This window comes from Syngnathus floridae, chromosome 1, assembly GCF_059516105.1.
Source record: "Syngnathus floridae isolate MCC-2025c chromosome 1, RoL_Sflo_1.0, whole genome shotgun sequence".
Classification (NCBI taxonomy): Eukaryota; Metazoa; Chordata; class Actinopteri; order Syngnathiformes; family Syngnathidae; genus Syngnathus; species Syngnathus floridae.
Window position 1 is genome coordinate 11,148,392 of NC_142413.1, and position 18,317 is coordinate 11,166,708.

General features: G+C 41.2%; 1 long non-coding RNA gene across 1 annotated transcript; it reads right to left on the reverse strand.

Annotated features, from left to right (window-relative positions):
• Positions 1-14,377: 14,377 nt before the first annotated feature.
• Positions 14,378-17,556, reverse strand: LOC148404058 (uncharacterized). Its single transcript, XR_015854342.1, has 3 exons — positions 17,466-17,556; positions 14,584-14,739; positions 14,378-14,489 (listed from the first exon to the last, which is right to left on the reverse strand). It is a non-coding gene; the product is annotated as an uncharacterized LOC148404058 (long non-coding RNA).
• Positions 17,557-18,317: the final 761 nt, after the last annotated feature.

An 18,317-nucleotide genomic window follows, 5' to 3' on the forward strand; every position in this document is an offset into this window, starting at 1 on the left:
GTTGGCTCCATTTAATATTCTGTCCCGGATGCACCCCAGCTTTACCCCAATGTACATTAGGATACCCAAGATTCTTTTCATGATAGGTTGACAGCTTGTAGTAGAAAAGGAAAGCAATGGTCCATTTTAATCCTACAGTGCAATTCCATATTTACCGTAGTTTTTCAACATTGCTTACATGTGAGCTTTGTGTCATCATACTTCTAAAAAATATTGTGACCCCATTATGTACGTTTTTATCTTGGCCAACATTACTATGACCATATTGGAGCGTAGAACTGATGCAACACAATGCAACCACCATGCAACATGTAGAAAACTCTTCACCCAAGGATATTACTTTGAGCATGTTCTCTGCATCAGGTCATCACTGACAATAAGGAATGTTGCTGTTAGAGGAAGTAGATACTTTTGCTATTAATCTACAAGACATTTTTGTTCATATTTGTAAACCAGCTCAATTTAAATTGCACAACTGGAGGAAAGAATATTATCGGCAAAAAAAAAAATTCGCCATGGATGGCAAAGGGTCTTGTAAAAAAAAATAAAAAAATCATCCATACATACATTTTCTATACTGCCCGTGGGGGGGTTGCGGGCGTGCTGAAGCCTATCCCAGCAGTCATCGGACAGTAGGCGGGACACCCCAAACTGGGTGGCCACCCAATGGCAGGGCACACAGAGACAAACAACCATTCGCTCTCACACTCACACCTAGAGACAATTTGGAGCGCTCAATCGGCCGACTAAGCATGTTTTTGGGATGAAACCCACGCAGGCACAGGGAGAACATGCAAACTCCTCTCCATGCAGCCACACACGCTGAACACCGTCTGCATGGCTGTCGTCCCAGGAAAAAGCCTCTTCTAAAAATGATGCACAAGGAAGCTCGCAAAAGGTTTGCTGAAGAAAAGCAGACTAAGGATATGGGTTACTGGAACCATGTCCTGTGGTCTGATGAGACCAAGATAAACATATTTGGTTCAGATGGTGTCCGGCGTGTGTGGCGGCAACCAGGTGAAGAATACAAAGACAGTGTGTCTTGCCTACAGTCAAGCATGGTGGTGGGAGCGTCATGGTCTGGGGCTGTATGAGTGCTGCTGGCACTGGGGAGCTACACTTCATTGAGGGAACAATTAATGCCAGCATTTACTGTGGAATACTGAAGGAGAGCATGATCCCTCCCTCCTCAAACTGGGCCGCGGAGCAGTAGTCCAACACGATAACGACCCCAAACACACCTCCAAGACGACCACTGCCTTCCTAAAGAAGCTGAGGTTGAAGGTGATGGACTGGCCAAGCATGTTCCCAGACCTAAACTATATTAAACATCTGTGGGGCATCCTCAAACGGAAAGTGACATTTGGGTCTAATTTTGACCTTTTCAGTTGGGGTGTACTCACTTTTGCTCCGAGCATTTTGCACATTCATTGTTGTATTTTGAGTTACTTTGAAGTAACAATACATTTACTTTGCTGTCCAAGCTCTACAGTGACTAATTAACTTTGTCTCAAAGTGTCATTTCTTCAGTGTTGTCCCATGACAAGACATAATTAAAACATTGCAGAAATGAGAGGGGTGTACTCGCTTTTGTGAGATACTGTATGTAAAACTAATGACAAAAATGATAACCCTAACCTTCGCCGGACTTGCCAGTCGCATTGCTGCCAGTAAGCTGTCCCCTGGCCAGTGGTGGTGTTCACAAGACTTGCCAGTGCATTGGCCGGCCAGCCCCGCTGCTATAAAGCTCTCTCCTTTCTTCTTCTAAGGTGTTTGTGGCAGCTGCCCGCTGTCCAACAGCGTATGCTGGCCCGTATGTGTGGTAGCACTGCCAGTCAGCTGGCCTGTGTGCGACAATTTCAGATAAATGAGTACAAGACAACCTTGATCGGCTTGTCGAAATTGAAAAGTTGGGGAAAAAAAGTCCAATAAATAAATAAATCACTTTTTAAAACATTCTGAGCAACCTATGATGAAGATCACACTCAAGGCCCGGGAGCCAGATACGGCCCACCACATCATTTCATGTGGCCCGCAAAGACAAATTGTGCATCAAATTCATTCATTACTAAAATTGAAAAATTGTCTTCAATTTTAAAAATAATCTTTTTAAAATATTTGACCAGTTTTTACTCGTCTGATTTGAAAACCAGCTATTTGTCAGTTTGTTTTGAAGCTTATACTGTATATAATATGAGGTGTTCATACATTTATCTGGGTTGACAGTGATAATGGCCCTCTGAAGGAGACTATGACTTCAATGCGGCCCATGACAAAAATGAGTTTGACACCCTTGATGTAGATAAAGCAACCTTCAGCACTTCTGCAATTACTGTTAAGGGCAATTTTTGTTTCATTTCGGAAAACACGTATTCCCACCCACACCCAGTTCGCTGATGTTGCCATGAGTTACCAATGCAATAACTTGCCAGCATGTTTGTCTTGCAGGTTGGCGTGGTTGTGGATCAGTTGGTAGAGCAGATTGTCCGGTGGTCACTGTTAACACCAGCAAGACAAAACAAAAACAAAGAAAAACAAGCTGGTCTATGCTATTTTTTTTAAATTAGTTATCAGTGTTTTTTAGCAGGGTTCATCAATCCTTTTATGTGTGCTTAACACGTAAGGAAAAGCACAAAATCGTCTCTACAAAATACTTGTCAAAACTGTTGTAACTAGTAAGGATACATTGCTAAATAAACATTCAATCAACTTTTAAATACATGGGCTACTTAATTGTAGCTGGGCTTTTTTTTAACTGACCTTCTTAATGTAGTAGCTCAGGTACCATTTGATTTATTGGTGACTGACCGTGACAAAATTTAAATGATTATTTTTGTTTCCTGTCCAGCGATCATTATTTTCTTTTACATAATGAACAGCAGGAGCTCAAGAGAAGAGCAACTTGCCCCAAAATTGATGTACAACAGGAAAAACAGGAAAATGGCTGCATTGTATTTTTAACTATGTTCACATGACATGTTCCAGAAGACCAGTACACTGAAGACAATACTAAAAAGAAAAGCATTCTTCTAATTGGTCTTATGTAAGGCATTATGACAGCTATAGTAAACTGTATTACTGTAGCTGACACTAAATTTAATCACCATAGCAACAGCTAATTGAGATCAGTGTGATAACCACTTCAAAGAGAGGAGGATATACTCTACCAAGAACATTCTCACCGTTGCCTAGAAACAAGTCGAAAAGAGAAAATTGTGGATTTTCATTCACACATGCAAAGACACAACTACTATCAACAATCAAAATCAAAGATCAACCTGTAAGCAGGTGATCAAATAGGAGAACTTGGCAATTAACACCGATTTGATGGTCCAGATTGTCATCTATATCAGCTGTTGTGCTGGCAGTTATGGTCTAAACCAGGGGTGGGCAAACCTTTTTACTGGCGGGCCGAATTCGGTTCTAAATTTAGAGCAGGGGGCCGAACCAGGAGCAGATGGATGTACTGTTTGTGTGAAGTAATAGAAATGACATGTAAAGGTCATTGCATAAAAGGTTTGTACTTTAAGTAGGCAGTAAAGCATGGATATTGAAAAAAAGCTTTTTGAAAACAAATGCATTTATTAACAGCTTTAAAAAAATAACCCACACTCGAAATTCGGCACTGATGGAAATAGAGCGGGAAGTGCGCTGGGTCCATACTAATTAGTACGTACACGCACTTGTGAGTGTGCACCGAGTAAATGCGTGGGCGGGCGGTTCCCCATCTATTGGGGAAACATAGTAATTGCAGGGAAAATGACCAAAGAAAATGTTTAATAATACAGTTTTTTCAGGTTTGGCGGGCCGGATTAAACAGCCCCGTGGGCCGGATGTGGCCCGTGGGCCGTAGTTTGCCCATGTCTGGTCTAAACAATACTACAACACGTTAAATATTCGAATCGGTCGTCAATATGTTTGTAGGATAGTGTTCCTTTCATAACACCTGTGGTAATCCCCTGTCCAAAAACAAAATAAAAAGTACCGTAATTTCCGGACTATAAATCGCGGGTTTTTTCATAGCTTGGGTGGGGGGGCGACTTATACTCAGGAGCGACTTATATATGTTTTTTTTCACAAATTTTTACTTGATCATTAAGACATCACTTACAAGTATAGTTGACCACTTCCCATGTTATTTTTAGTATAGTTGATCACTTCACATGCTTTTATATCTTTATCTTGAACATATTCAAAACATAAAAAATAGAGAAAAAATCAAATAAAGCAATTAACACATGCTTATGTGTACTATCTCACCGAGGGATAGTGGGAACGTAATTTCAATCTCTTTGTGTGTCTTAGTATATGAAAAATAATCAACGATAAAGCAGACTTTGACTTTGATAAAACAACCAAATAAACAAAACAAAAAACTACATCTGAAAAAAAAGATATTTTCAGACAAAACTGGATGAGGGCGCTCTAAGTTTCACCGCTGGCCATGACTCATCAACTGGGTGGGCTTAAGAAAAATGGCACCAAAAAGAAACTCATATTTTGCAGGTTACAAACTTCAAGTTGTAAAATATGCAGCTGAAAACAGTAATCGAGCAGCAGAAAGAAAGTTTGCAGAACCGTGATGTACCAATGGATTACTATTTCAAGTGACGTCAGTGGCACGGCGCGGCGCGGCGGTTGTTTACATAAAGGACAAACGTACCCACGTAAGGACTACCGGCATCATTAGCGGTGATCATTTCTAAGAGACACGGAGGACAAAGAGTTTGAAGGAATTAAGGATATGGAGTGACATAGAAGGTTTGAAAAACTATTATGGCTTTTACGCACGCCCGGTCCTACTCTACTGAGTCGGGGGCCGGCGCTCGTCCGAGTGGCTGTCCGCGAACGGTGCATGGGGCTCGGACATGGCCATTACGCACGCCCGGTCCTATGCCATGGAGCTCTCGTGTCTGGAAGTCCACGCCGCCACACACTTGGAAGTTTGTTTTGTTTGACAAAGAGCCGTTTACCAAACCCGCGTCTATCCTTGTACTTTGTTAACGCTACAATATAGTTATATACTAGATCTGTGGAATAAAGACGAGGCTGACGTCAGGGCGCACGCGCGGCGATGTTGACAAAGGACGAGGAATTTGATTGATGGATTTAATGGATTTAAAGTGCACGGATGGTTTGATAATATTATTGGCTTATATTATAGTTATTTGAAATATAGTTTATCTATCGTTATATGAGCCTGTGGAATATTTTGAAGTGCAAGCGCCCTCAGCCGCGCGCACCCATTGTTGACAAAGAACGATCGATGGATTTAATGAATTGAAGTGACACCGATGGTTTTAAAAACATGTTATTTATGTAATAGTTGTCCTAAATCACTCTATATGTTACGTCAGGCCCGTTCTCAGCTCCTCATTTGTGTTTGTCACGTTAGCATACCTATCGTTTAGCCTGTTGCTATCGTATCGAACGATCGATGGATTTAATGAATTGGAGTGACACCGATGGTTTTATAAACATGTTATTCATGTAATAGTTGTCCTTAATCACTCTATATGTTACGTCAGGCCCGTTCTCAGCTCTTTGTTTGTGTTTGTCACGTTAGCATACCTATCGTTTAGCCTGTTGTTGCTCGTTCATGACTGTTTTTGATGTGGGATTTTGTCGAATAAATTGCCCCCAAAATGCGACTTATACTCCGGAGCGACTTATATATGTTTTTTTCCCTTTTTGGGGCATTTTATGGCTGGTGCGACTTATACTCCGGAGTGACTTATAGTCCGGAAAATACGGTAACACCTTTCGATTCTGCAATCATACTAGTGGTGCCTTGACATGTTTTTGAGATACCAGCCATCATTCTTTGGACTTTTTCCTTTGATTGGGAGCTCAAAGTTGCGATACAAGCACTGTATAATATACAGTGGAACCCTAGAAGTCAACTGACTCGGTACTTGACATATTTGGTTTCCGACGCAAAATATCCGGAAGGCTTTGTCTTAGTTCTCAGACAAAGCTTTGAAAACTGATGTTAGTTGTCATTGTTGTTCAGCGGGTTTTAACCATTGTGACGCCTGACTGCATTTGTGCATGGCGTGCTTCCGGAAAGCTGCCCCCGTGAGACCACAAGATCACGGGGGTTCATGCTGAGAGTTGATTTCATATGATAACAACCGAGAGCTACTGACCGTATTTGTAAACAATAGCCAGAGAGCTGCACTGGCGAGACCACAAGGTCACGGGGGTTCCTACTAAAGACATGAGTTTACAAGATAACAAACATGTAAAAAGAGAGCTACTGTATGTTATATTTAAGAGGCTGAACGACAGAGATTTAATGCTTTTTCAGTAATGAACATTTCCACGAAATGTAACACACCAGCTCAACTTCCACACGTGCAATAAATAACACAATAGGCATGGGTGACTGCACTTACCGATGTCACACTGTATTTGTAAACAATAGCCATCCTTTAATTCAAATTGATTTGCTTTTGGGGCATTATTTATGGGTTAGGGTTAGGTACAGGTAACCCATTGGCTCTTGGTGAGGTAGTAGATGCAAAATTCCTGTTTGCAAAAAACTATCTTTTAATAACCTTTGGTGTGACGTGCATTCATTAATGTTAAAATGTATTGATGTATTTACCTGTACAAAACAACATCAGACCCAATAAAGCACTCTGAGATGCCAAGTAAATGAGACCTGTAAGTATTTTGAACAATTAATAATATAAATAAATACGTAGTCTGTTCAGAGTCATCTTAATGTTTTGGAGATTAAATATAGCTCAAGAATGAGTGTATGTTAGATGTTTGTGGGAAATCTGACAGGGGTGAAGAACAACTCCATAGTGACAGCGAAGGTGATTGCCTCCATGACTGAGACGCCCAAGGATGGGGAGCCCAGACAGAAAGGCCCGTCGCCTGAGTAACAAACTTCCAAGGATGCTGATGAGACCTCAACCGACATATTTTTAAAGTTGTAACATTGACAGGCTACTATATAAGTCAATATATCAATAATAGATCGAATCAAATTCAACCCATCTTGTGAGTATGTTTTTATTGTGTTGGTGTGAATACCTTCCCTATTCAGAAGAAAAACAAACACGCATTGAGTTACTTGGGCACAGACAAATTGTTGTCCGTTTATGCCGCAGAGTGCGACTAGCGTAATCAGCATTGAGAAATTCCAACAATGGGTAAGTATGTTTTGTGTTTAAATAGTGTTATTTTGTCATGTTTAATTTATTTATTTGAGCTCATTATTTGTCTTTTAAATGTCTGATGTGTCAAGTGCCGCAGACAGACCGCGTAAAGCTGTGCTCCAAGCTTTTGCTGTCCTGTATCTTTGTTGTTTATTGCGGTTTTATGTACTGTGGCTTCGGAACGTGACGGTGTCGCTTCTCAACGCTCTTTCTGGAATGAATTAATGTTGGGATCCGGGGTTTTATTGTCTACTCAATTTACTTTCCAATAAGCAGTACATGGGGTGCAACCATTTTATTTTGAAAAAAAGAGGTGGATTGCAGAGCAATTCAATTCTAAAAACACTTTCTACACAATATAGAAATATAAGGGACATTGATAATAGATTTTGTAAATGAATTGCTACCAGAGTGGCAAAACATTTTGTAGGTGTTGTAGCTGCCACCCTGTGCCTTTACAGCACTTCTGTTTATTAGTTACAAAGAAGCTCCACTCTGTCTTGAGCTGCAGGATCCCACTATCTCCAAATCTACGCTGACTCAGTGGTTCAGTAATTGACTTTACAAATAAACATTCCCAACCTATACTACTATAACTATATAATTGAACTTGGAAGATAAGGCATGGAAAGATGCCGGCTTTGGTGTAGCAATGACTCTCAGAAAGATTCAGAGCTGTGTCGCAACTCAGGTGAATCGACCAAGCTAAGCTACAATGTTTGCATGATTAAATTACCCTTATCGTCTGCAGTATTTTCATTTAAATGCAGACTCTACTGCATATCTAATCAAGCATTTTCCCAACGATTGGTCAGCCCACCACCAGGGGCAAACTCATTGTTAAATGTTCATTAAGATGTCGAAACGCCAATTCCATGGTTGGTTGACAGTGGGGTGTTGTCCGATCCTTCTGGAAGCCTTGTTCTGGCTTTCAGCCTGGGGACAGCGGACCCTCGTGTTGTTCCTCGGGCCTGGACTATCTTCCCTCTGCCCTTTGCACCCGTGATCGTCTTCAATCTTGCCTGTTATGGTGGTCAGCATTTCTTTGTTTTGCATTCAACCGGGAAGGGCTGCCAAGTATGAACTTGAATGTGTGACAGCAGGTGGGGGGGCGAGCCTAGGTGTGAGGTTAAGTCCTTCCTGGGTCATCCAGCTTAATGGACTTGGAAACTCCAGATGCATGTGTCTGCCCATGCATGCACATCTCTTGTGCTTCTCAATCAATGTGGAAATGTTTAGTGCCAGACTCCGATCTCTCCACGATTCCATATGAATATGCAAATTATGCATGATCAGATAAGAACATTTTCAAGATTTTAGTCAGCAATGACAAAAGCTTCTCAATATGTGAAGACGCAGACGGAGGCAAGCTAAGGCGAGGCCATAAAAAACTTACCTTTGGCATGTTGTCCTTTAAAGTAAACACTTTCTCATAGTGTGCTGAGCTGCAACCCTGGCCTGGCTTTTTATCTCAGTGGTCAGTGTATTGCGTTCCAAACTGGAGACATGATGGCGATGCAAGTTTAATCCCCAAGTCGGGGGAACACCGCAATCCTAAAACTTACCCTTACCCCCACCCGTCGACCGAAAAAAAGTGTTCAGGGATATCGAAACTGAGCGTTCATTCCATGCATCTACTCTGTTTCCTCTGCTACTTCACCTGCCACGATCGAGCATCATCTTGTCCAAACAAAAGAATACTATGGCTATCATCTCTACAATTTTCCAATGGCTGTAAAGCCAGAAAATAATGGCTACGCTAGCCAAGCAATTGCCATGAAGCAGTGCACATTCCCACATTACTCTTGATACATCTGAAAGTGAGGGTGAAAGTGTGTACGCTACATTTTTGCACATACACACTCAAATTAAGGATGGGAAGTGTATAGTCACAAGGCCTATGACATAATTCCATGTCCAGTGACAGTCTTTTACACCATCTACAAATTATCAGCTGTAAGCATAAACATCTTAAAGCCAATTTAGGATGTTGGTAATTATGGTAGCCTGCAAAACATTTAGCATTGCATGCATTGATCGAGGAGTTTCTTGTGTGAGTTTGAAATGTCATACTGTCTTTGAATACACCTCGTGTTTTAATCTAGGAAGCCGGCTCACATATGCACACACCGTCTTTTTTAAATGCCAGTATTAATCCACACTATGATATTTATTGATTTATTTTCATGAGAAGGATTTAACCAAATGACACTGTCTTATACATCAGTGATTCTCACTGATCATCAGGTGTGCCATGGAAATTATCCAGTGTCCATTTTTTTAACCAAACCATTTTCATTATTTTCTTTGCGTGATTGTGAGTGTGAATGCTTGTACTTAGGTGGGATTGTGAGTGTGAATGGTTGTTTGTGTATTCCTCGCTGACTGCCCAAAGTCAGGTAGGATAGGCTCCGACACGCTCTGACCCTCGTGAGGATAAGCGGTTCGGATAATGGACGGATGGATGAATATAGGGACTACGCCAGGGTTGCATGATGTGTTTCTCTATTTCATGTCTTTGTCTTTATTTCTTTGGGGTGAATGTTTCACTGGCTTCTTTAATTTGATTCTTGTTTGCAGTAAGCACATACTTGGTTTTGCTGCAAATGTAAAAAATGATACTAGTTGTTTTGTTCAGTTTTTTTCTCATGTATTTATTTACTATGCGGTCTTGGTCTAGTCTTGATACTCTCTAGTCTTGACAATGTCTGAATTGGTGTGGTCTTGTGGATATGTGTAAAATACATATGTTTTATTTAATGCCGCGTGAAACAATGACAATGAGAGAAAGCAAAAAATCAAAGGCGTTCATGGCTGCAGGTGCATGAGAATTAAATCATCACATGAGTGTAAACTTGTGTGCACGCTGGAGCATGCACTTACCACAAGGATACTTGTGGCGTACACTCTGCAAGCTGGATAAAATGCTAGGGCCTGTTTTTAGGGTCTGTCCTGCACTGGTTGCATGAAAAACAGCTGTTCGCTTCAGGCATCAAATGACCTACACTCACCGTGCAGTAGTGATTGGAAAATGAAGCTTCAAATTGAGAAGGGTATGGGTGCAGTGTGGTAACATCGACGCTCAAGGGGACCTCCATGTTGATGAGGTCGATGTACAGAAGCTGTTGAAAATACTAACAGGAGTCATCTTTTATTTTTCAACATAAGAATATGGAGCTACAGGTAAGTTACTGTATTATGCAAGCATATCTGTAAAAGTGCACTTTAATAATATTATCTTATGTTAGCTAGCCATGTTAGCAGTTGAATATTAACTTGAACATTCTAAGAATTCATTTTCTGTCTGTAAAACACGTCAATTAGATTTGTGATTGCTGATCCATTTCTCTCACCAGGTAGATATTACTTATGAAATGACAAAGATATTGGCTTATATACACGGACAAAATTATTGGTATGACTGGTTTCCTAATATTTTGGTTGGAAAGTTATTTATTTCAAACAGTTCATTTTGAACACACCAAGAATTTGTCTTGAAATATGGTACTTTTATGACTCGTTAGCAAATTCAGTACAGTTTTAAGGGCAATTTTTGATGGAGTCACCATGTTGTTTCCAAGTTCAGTTTTTTCAAATCTACTGCTGAAAGCAAAATTGAAGTTCGTGAGATTTGTATCTCTTGTATCTTAACAATATAATCAATTATGTACTACATTGTTTCAGAAAGATGTTGCCAAAAGGTGTAGCACGGTCTTTCTTCAACATAATGTCAACAAAACCTGAATCCTATGTAACATTGTAGCTGCCATATACTGTTATTCTGCTTTTTTTGTTATGATGTTTTTTTCCCTGTTCAATCTGACTGCATTTCCTATAAATATCAATCACAACACAAACTATAGTAGCCAGTATATCAATCACCCTTGCAGTTCTAGCGTAAAAAGCCTTACAGAGCCAACATTCCGCCTGACCAAGAAGATGAACAAGTTAAAAGTTGAGCACAACAGTGTATAATTGTAACTTATACATTGTTTGATGAGCAATTTTTGGGTAACATGGTATGTTTGCATTAATGCATGGTTTCAAAAGGAGCCAGGAGAAAACAGCCCCGCAATGCCCTGGTCACAAAACAAGCATTTTCATTGCCAAGAATTCACACTACTTAACCAATTCAGCTGATGGTGGACTTATGAGAAGGATTTATTAGTGCCTACATACAATCTATTTCAAGATGTACTCAAGCCTAGGTGAAAGGAGATAAGATATTTGCTTAGAAACAGTTATGTCCTTGTGTTTGATTGCTTACTCTTAAATTGTTGCAGTGACAGGGTCGGTCAGGTTGACAACATCAATTCTGCTCCCTTTTACCCCTGAGATTGGAGTGAGAGACTCAGACAGCAATGACTTGCTCTTGCCCTTGCTGAAATACGAATGTTCCTTTGATTCTGTATTGTTCTCATTAATGATGAAATACAACCAACTTTTGCAATTAGAATCAAATAAATGGTTTTAACTATTGCATACTATTACTATCATTGCATATGATTTAGTGAAAATACAATTATGACAAATATAGTATAGGTATTTGAGCGCACTTACATGATTGTAACATATGTAAATCTGCAATGCTTTGTTACTCACTTGGGAACCAATAGAAAAATATCCAGCCACTTCTTTGTGAGGCAAATCCTAATCAAATCTAACTAGGACCCCAGTTACCTCAATTCTCATCTGGTCCATGGCTACCTTAATAAGGACGTTGCCATATTACATTCAGACCCTCAGCTCATTGTTCTGCAAAGTGAAGGAAGACATGCGGGACTGGTTGCGCAATCCTGCGGGGTTCCATGAGTGCCAAAAATATGTCCTCGTGGGCACTGCTTATGTCTACTGCACGTGACATGACATTTGGCTTTGTTTACTGAACACTGAATGTGTCGTCTTGATGTGACATTTGACAAAGTCCTGTTAGGATGTGTTGTTTGACAGTGTCATCAGAGGTGGCTTTACGGGGTGTCAGCTGCCGCCCAACCCAAATATTTTGCAAACTCACTTGCCACCTCTAGGCTGTTAACCATCAATCAATCCATCCATCCATACCCCATACCCCATACCCCCACCCATCCATCCATTCGTCCATCCATACCCCATACCCCATACCCCCACCCATCCATCCATTCGTCCATCCATACACCATCCAACCATTCACCCATCCATACCCCATCCACCCACCCTACGATACATCCAACCATACACCCTTCCATCCATCCATCCATCCATCCATCCATCCATCCATCCATCCACCCATCCATCCATCCATCCATCCATCCATCCATCCATCCATCCATCCATCCATCCATCCATCCATCCATCCATCCATCCATCCATCCATGCATCCATCCATCCATCTAACCATTTTCTGAACAGCTTATCCTCCCGACAGTCGCAGGCCCGCTTGGGAGTAGCTGAGATCTGTCATGTCAGAACATTACTCCTCACAAACATCCTCTGCCTCGCTGTACTCAGTGTCACTGTCCTCACTCCCATCCTCTGGCTCCGATGGCTCCTCCCATAGCACGTCATCCTCACTGCCATCCAGGGCAATTGATATGCAACATTTTTTAAAACCGTGGATGATGCTCTCTGGGGAAACTGCATTCCATGCGTGGAGGATTCACTCACAGACCAAACGTACCGGAGGCTACTGAATATTTCCCGTCGGTGTGAGTGCGTGATCACCACACAGGAGCCGCTCTGTGGATTTCTTTCACAGATTGTCTTTGAATGGTTTATTGACCACAACATCCAACACCTGCAGCTGACTTGCCATTCCCCCCGGAATGATCACTACGTCGCCGTTCATTGCCTTCACTTGTTTTTTGACTGGATCAGACAAGTGTCCACGAAATGCATCCAAAATCAGCATGTTCCTCTTTTTTCTGAGTTCCCCACGCCGTCTGCCCCACACGACCTTGAGTCAGTCCACTACAAGCTCGGTTTCCATCCAGCCCTTTTCCTGGGGACGTACAATAATGCCAGCTGGCATCGCCTCCTTAGGTACTGTCTTACGTTTTAAAACCACATACGGAGGGAGTTTGGTTCCGTCTGCGAGGCAGGCTAATATGACGGTAACGCGGCTCTTCTTATAGCGTTTGTCCGTTACACCGCATCATTCTTTTACACCAGCCAAGGCTTCCTATGAAGTCAGCGGTGGCCATGTTTAGCTCTTTCATTCACAGCCTTGAGCTGAATGACAGCTCTGCTGATAGGCATCCCGTCCTTTCGTTTCTCGTCCACACCCTCCTGTCGAGCTCTTGAAAGCGGCCGCTCTGAGGACCACGGAAAGCTTTTCTCTGACTGTGAGCATTTTTAGGCGATCGTTTTGAGCTCTCCATCTCCGTACACTACACTCTGTGACACCATATTTCACAGCCGCTTTGCAATTGTTCGAAGACTCTGCCTCATTTGTCACCATCATCTTGAAGTTTGCATCGTAACTTCTCCTCAGACGCCAGTTAACCTGGCCGATCTTTGACCCACTTTTCTCCAGATTGTCACTACGTTATCTCTTATTTTCTTCTCTTGTCTTTCTTATAGCTATTTTTTATTTTTCTTCTTAGTGCTACCGCTATTTTTATTTTTCTTCTTCGTGACAGGGGTTCGCGTTCGCCTGGGGAGTTAAATTCAGCATTCGCTTTAATCTGGCTCCATCTAGCGATGTGAATGAATGTCTAGACCCGAATGTCTGGACCCCTTATTTCAATGCAAAAAACCTCGTCTTATATTCGGGCCAATACGGTATATAGGCATCATACATTAGTAAGACTTATAAAGGGCAGTGGGAACTAACGAGGGCATACCGACTGACAGTTTTCTGTTATGATAGCGCATTGCCATGTGAAATAATTTGATGCTCGAAGTGCGTGCGTGCGTGCGTGCGTGCGTGTGTTTGTGTGCGTGCATCAGTTTTTTGTCATATATTAGGTGTACATCTTCAACACAGAGACAATCAACATGTCTGTGGGGGAAATTGGCTTGATTGACATTCAGGTAAAATTAGAATATGTTGTTGCTTCAGGCACCAAATGATATAATTTTAATGTTCAAAAATAAACCTGTGATGACTACACCTCATGGGAATTTTGCAGGAAAATGTTTCCATGGCAACCTGAGGTAAAGTTTAATTCGTACCATCGGTGTATTACATAAAATATTTGCACTTGTCTGCTTACTGTCAGTAAAATGTTTTATTTATTGCTCATAGTCTGACTTGAAAAATCATCTTGGTCCACACAATTTAACTTTGTTACTCTCGCCTTTGTTCGCTGGTCACTGTAGAGTAGAGCTGCAGCAAGCCTGGTTTGGGTATAAATCATAAATGGAATGCACTTATATTGCGCTTTTACGTATAAACACCACATGGTGCCCAAAGCGCTTTACAATGACTCACCTTCACCCATTCACGCTGGCTGCAGCCATGCAAGCCGCTGCCAGGTCCACACTGGGAGCAAATTGGGGTTCAGTGTCTTGCTCAAGGACACTTCGACATGGTCAGTAGGGCTGAGGATAGATCCCACAACCTTAGAGTTGACAGGCGAACACTCCCCTATAAAACCACATATAAAAACACTCAAACTATTGTAGAGCTAATCACAAATGCCTACGAATTAATATATAATTATTTTGTGTGCCTTTGTCCTTAAAGGAGAGGCAGAGTATAAAATGGGGAATGATTTTAATCACAATAACAAAAAGCCTCTATGTAAACCTGGCTATTAGATGATGTAGATGCTCAGTTTCTGCTCAGGCTTTGCATGAATGTGAGAAAAAATAGAGGTGAAAAAGTTCACAAAAATACCTTCTTTTGGCTTTTCATTACTCTTTCTTAGAAAACAGCATGACATTTTCCATAACCTGCTTGTTTTGATCCATTACTCCATATAATAGAAACTGACTGCAGGTCACAGTTCCAGTGTGCTCAAAGATCATTGGGCTGACTCTTCGCTCTCTTGCACACATCCATGCCCAATGGAGACTCAGGTTAGAAGGTAGAATCATCAAAGGCCCCACCCATGTTCTCCACTCAGCATTTGAGCGGCTCCTATCTGGCCGGTGGCTACACTGCCCTGCCTGCAGAACTCAGAGGAAGAAGACAACCTTTGTCCCCACAGCTCTGCAGATACTGAACTATCATCCCCTTTCTGCCCCACCACTACTGCATATCCCTCAACTGACTTTATTGCACTTGGACTTTATTGATCAGTCCACGCTGGTGTATTTTCTTTGAAGATATTTTTAAAATATTTTTTATGTTCTATTGTCTATTGTATGTCTTTAATTTCAGTCCTACTGATGCTACTGCTCATGCCATTTTGAATTGCCATGACAGGACAAATGGTGTTTTTGGATTTGGAAAAACAAAAAAAAGTGTCAGTTCAGTTTTGTTCACGGTTTTGATTTGGTTCGTTGACTCTTAGAAAAATCAAATGTCTTAAACGAAAAGTGTATAGTCACTGCACTATTTTTGATTTCTAGACTTATTGTATTGATTGATTTAAATTATTATTATTAAGTGGTTTTCTATTTAGTGATGGCACGGTGGAGCACTGATTAACATGTCCACCTCACAATTCAGAGGTTACAGGTTTGATTCCACCTCAGGCCCTCACTGTGTGGAGTTTGCATGTTCTCCCCGTGCCTGCGTGGGTTTTCCCTGGGAACTCCGGTTTCCTCCCACATCCCAAAGAACATGGTTGGTAGCCCAATTGAACACTCCAAATTGCCCATAGGTGTGAGTACGAGTGCGAATGGTTGTTCATCTCTGTGTGCCCTGCGATTGGCTGACAACCAGTTCAGGGTGCCCCCCCCCCCTACTGCCGGATGACTGCTGGGATAGGCTCGAGCACACCCTCGACCCCCGTGGGGACAAGCGGTACAGATGGATGGACGGATGGAGTTTCTATTTATGCCATATAGGGGCATGCATAACAAAATGTCTTCATTTAGATGGTTAAAGGAAAAAACAACCTGTGTATCCATCTGTTGCCATTTATGCAAATTAGCTTTGTGTTCAACTATACAAGCCTAAATTTCGCACTCAGTATGTATAATTTTAGTTGTTTTTGTACTGTGATTTCCATGAGGTTTTCGTTATGTAAAATACACGCAAAATACGTGTTTTGGCTCCACAGGTTGATCTTAAAATCTCTCTCCATGGTAAAAGCTCAAAATATTAACGAAGTCTTGAATGATGATTGTTCAATAATTCCTATCTAATATAGAGTAATGATTACGTGTATGATTACTTTCCAACTAATGGTCAATATGTGTGAATAAGTTCAGCTCATGCATGAAGTTTGTTAAATTCTTGTCATTTAAGGGACATGAACAGAGACAATTGTTAGGGGATTTATGCTACACCTAAGTCACCGCTGTAGGATTTATAACAGTTATATGGGTTCCTTTTTTTTTATGATAGAGGCTGATAGCTGCATGCTAGCATCAAATGAAAATTAGCAGGAGTTGAAGCATCAATTTGGAGTGCTCAATCAGTCTACCATGCATGTCTTTGGAATGTGAGAGGAAACCGGAGTACCCGGAGAAAACCCACAGGGAAAACATAAAAATTCCACACAGGAGGGCCGGAGCCGTAATATAACTCCAACTTCTGCTTCCTCTTTAACTTCCTCTAAATAAATTTTTTGCCCCTTCTCTCATTTTCCTCCACTTTAAATTGATGTCATCATTATAGGTAAGACTTATGACAGTAGTCACTAGTTTGTACTTCTTTCCTGCTACTTCCGTCCCTCAATTTAGTATATCTGGCTAGCTCTCACCAATCCCAATTGCATCCTCTCATGCTCCCAAAGGAAACTCATTATAACTGTGACTTACCGTATTTTCCGCACCATAAGGCGCTTCGGGTTAAAAGGCGCAGACTCAATTAAGGGGACTATTTATTTCTGTACTTAACCCACACACACAGCGCACTGCTTTATAGGGTGCATGTATGCTAAACATACGATATATAAAATATGTAACGGGATCAAGACAGTGAGTTTGGTTGTGCTTCGTTCTATCAGTCTTCATCCAAAAATCTATCAAATTTCTGATCTTCTGTATCCCAGTTAAACAGCTCATATTACTGATGACTCTCTTTATTGTACACCAATATTCCTTGGCTGGTTTACTCGGCTCGCCCCGCACCTTGGGCAACATAGCCTTTGCCATAGTTACTAAAATCCTTTGAAACTTTCCCCCAATATACTTTGTGTATATTTAATTTGTGACTCAACTGACATATCCTAATTCAAATCACACCTTACAACTCACCTTTTCAGAACTGCTTTTAATCAGTAAATATTGTCTTGTGATTTGCTCTTCTGTGTTTCTCGTGCTTCTTTAGTTTATTTTTGTTTCAAAGCTTTGTAACTATAAAATTTATGTAATTTTTCCTTTTGAGACTATAGTTTTTAGCAGTGTGATAATGATAGTGCCTTTGAGCCCTAAACAAATAAAATGTATTAAAAGACGCACGGACATCCACACGCACACATAGTGTGCAAACAAAGAAGTAATTAGAAAAATTAACTTGTAAACTAAGTTTCTATTAAAATCAACTAATCAGTAAACAAAACAACTTTACATTTTTAAATTACTTTAAATAAAGCATGTTTGTTGCTGGACACGTCACAATTGTTATTAAAGATCAATTCCAATTATTCCTGTGATCTGATCAACTGCATTGTTTTGCGCATGCCAGTGTCACCAACAGTTGGTTTTACCCAACTCACTGGTTGAAGTTTGACGCTGATGAGCAAAACCGACAGTGTACAGTTTGTCAACACACATTCACTGCACACACATTCAAACTATATTTGTGAAGGTGGCAAACTTTTGACTCGATTCAGTTGTCATAGCCAGCAGCATATTAGGTGTACTCCAAAAAGTAAATGGAATTCCTGCCTGCTCAACCGTGTGTTACAGTCAGTCGATGTTTTCAGTGTGTGTGTGTGTGTGTGTGTGTGTGTGTGTGTGTGTGTGTGTGTGTGTGTGTGTGTGTGTGTGTGTGTGTGTGTGTGTGTGTGTGCGTGTGTGTGTGTGCGCGTGTGTGTGTGCGTGCGTGTGCGCGTGCGTGTGCGTGTGTGTGCGCAAACGCGTATGTTAAAATGCAGTCTGTAGAGA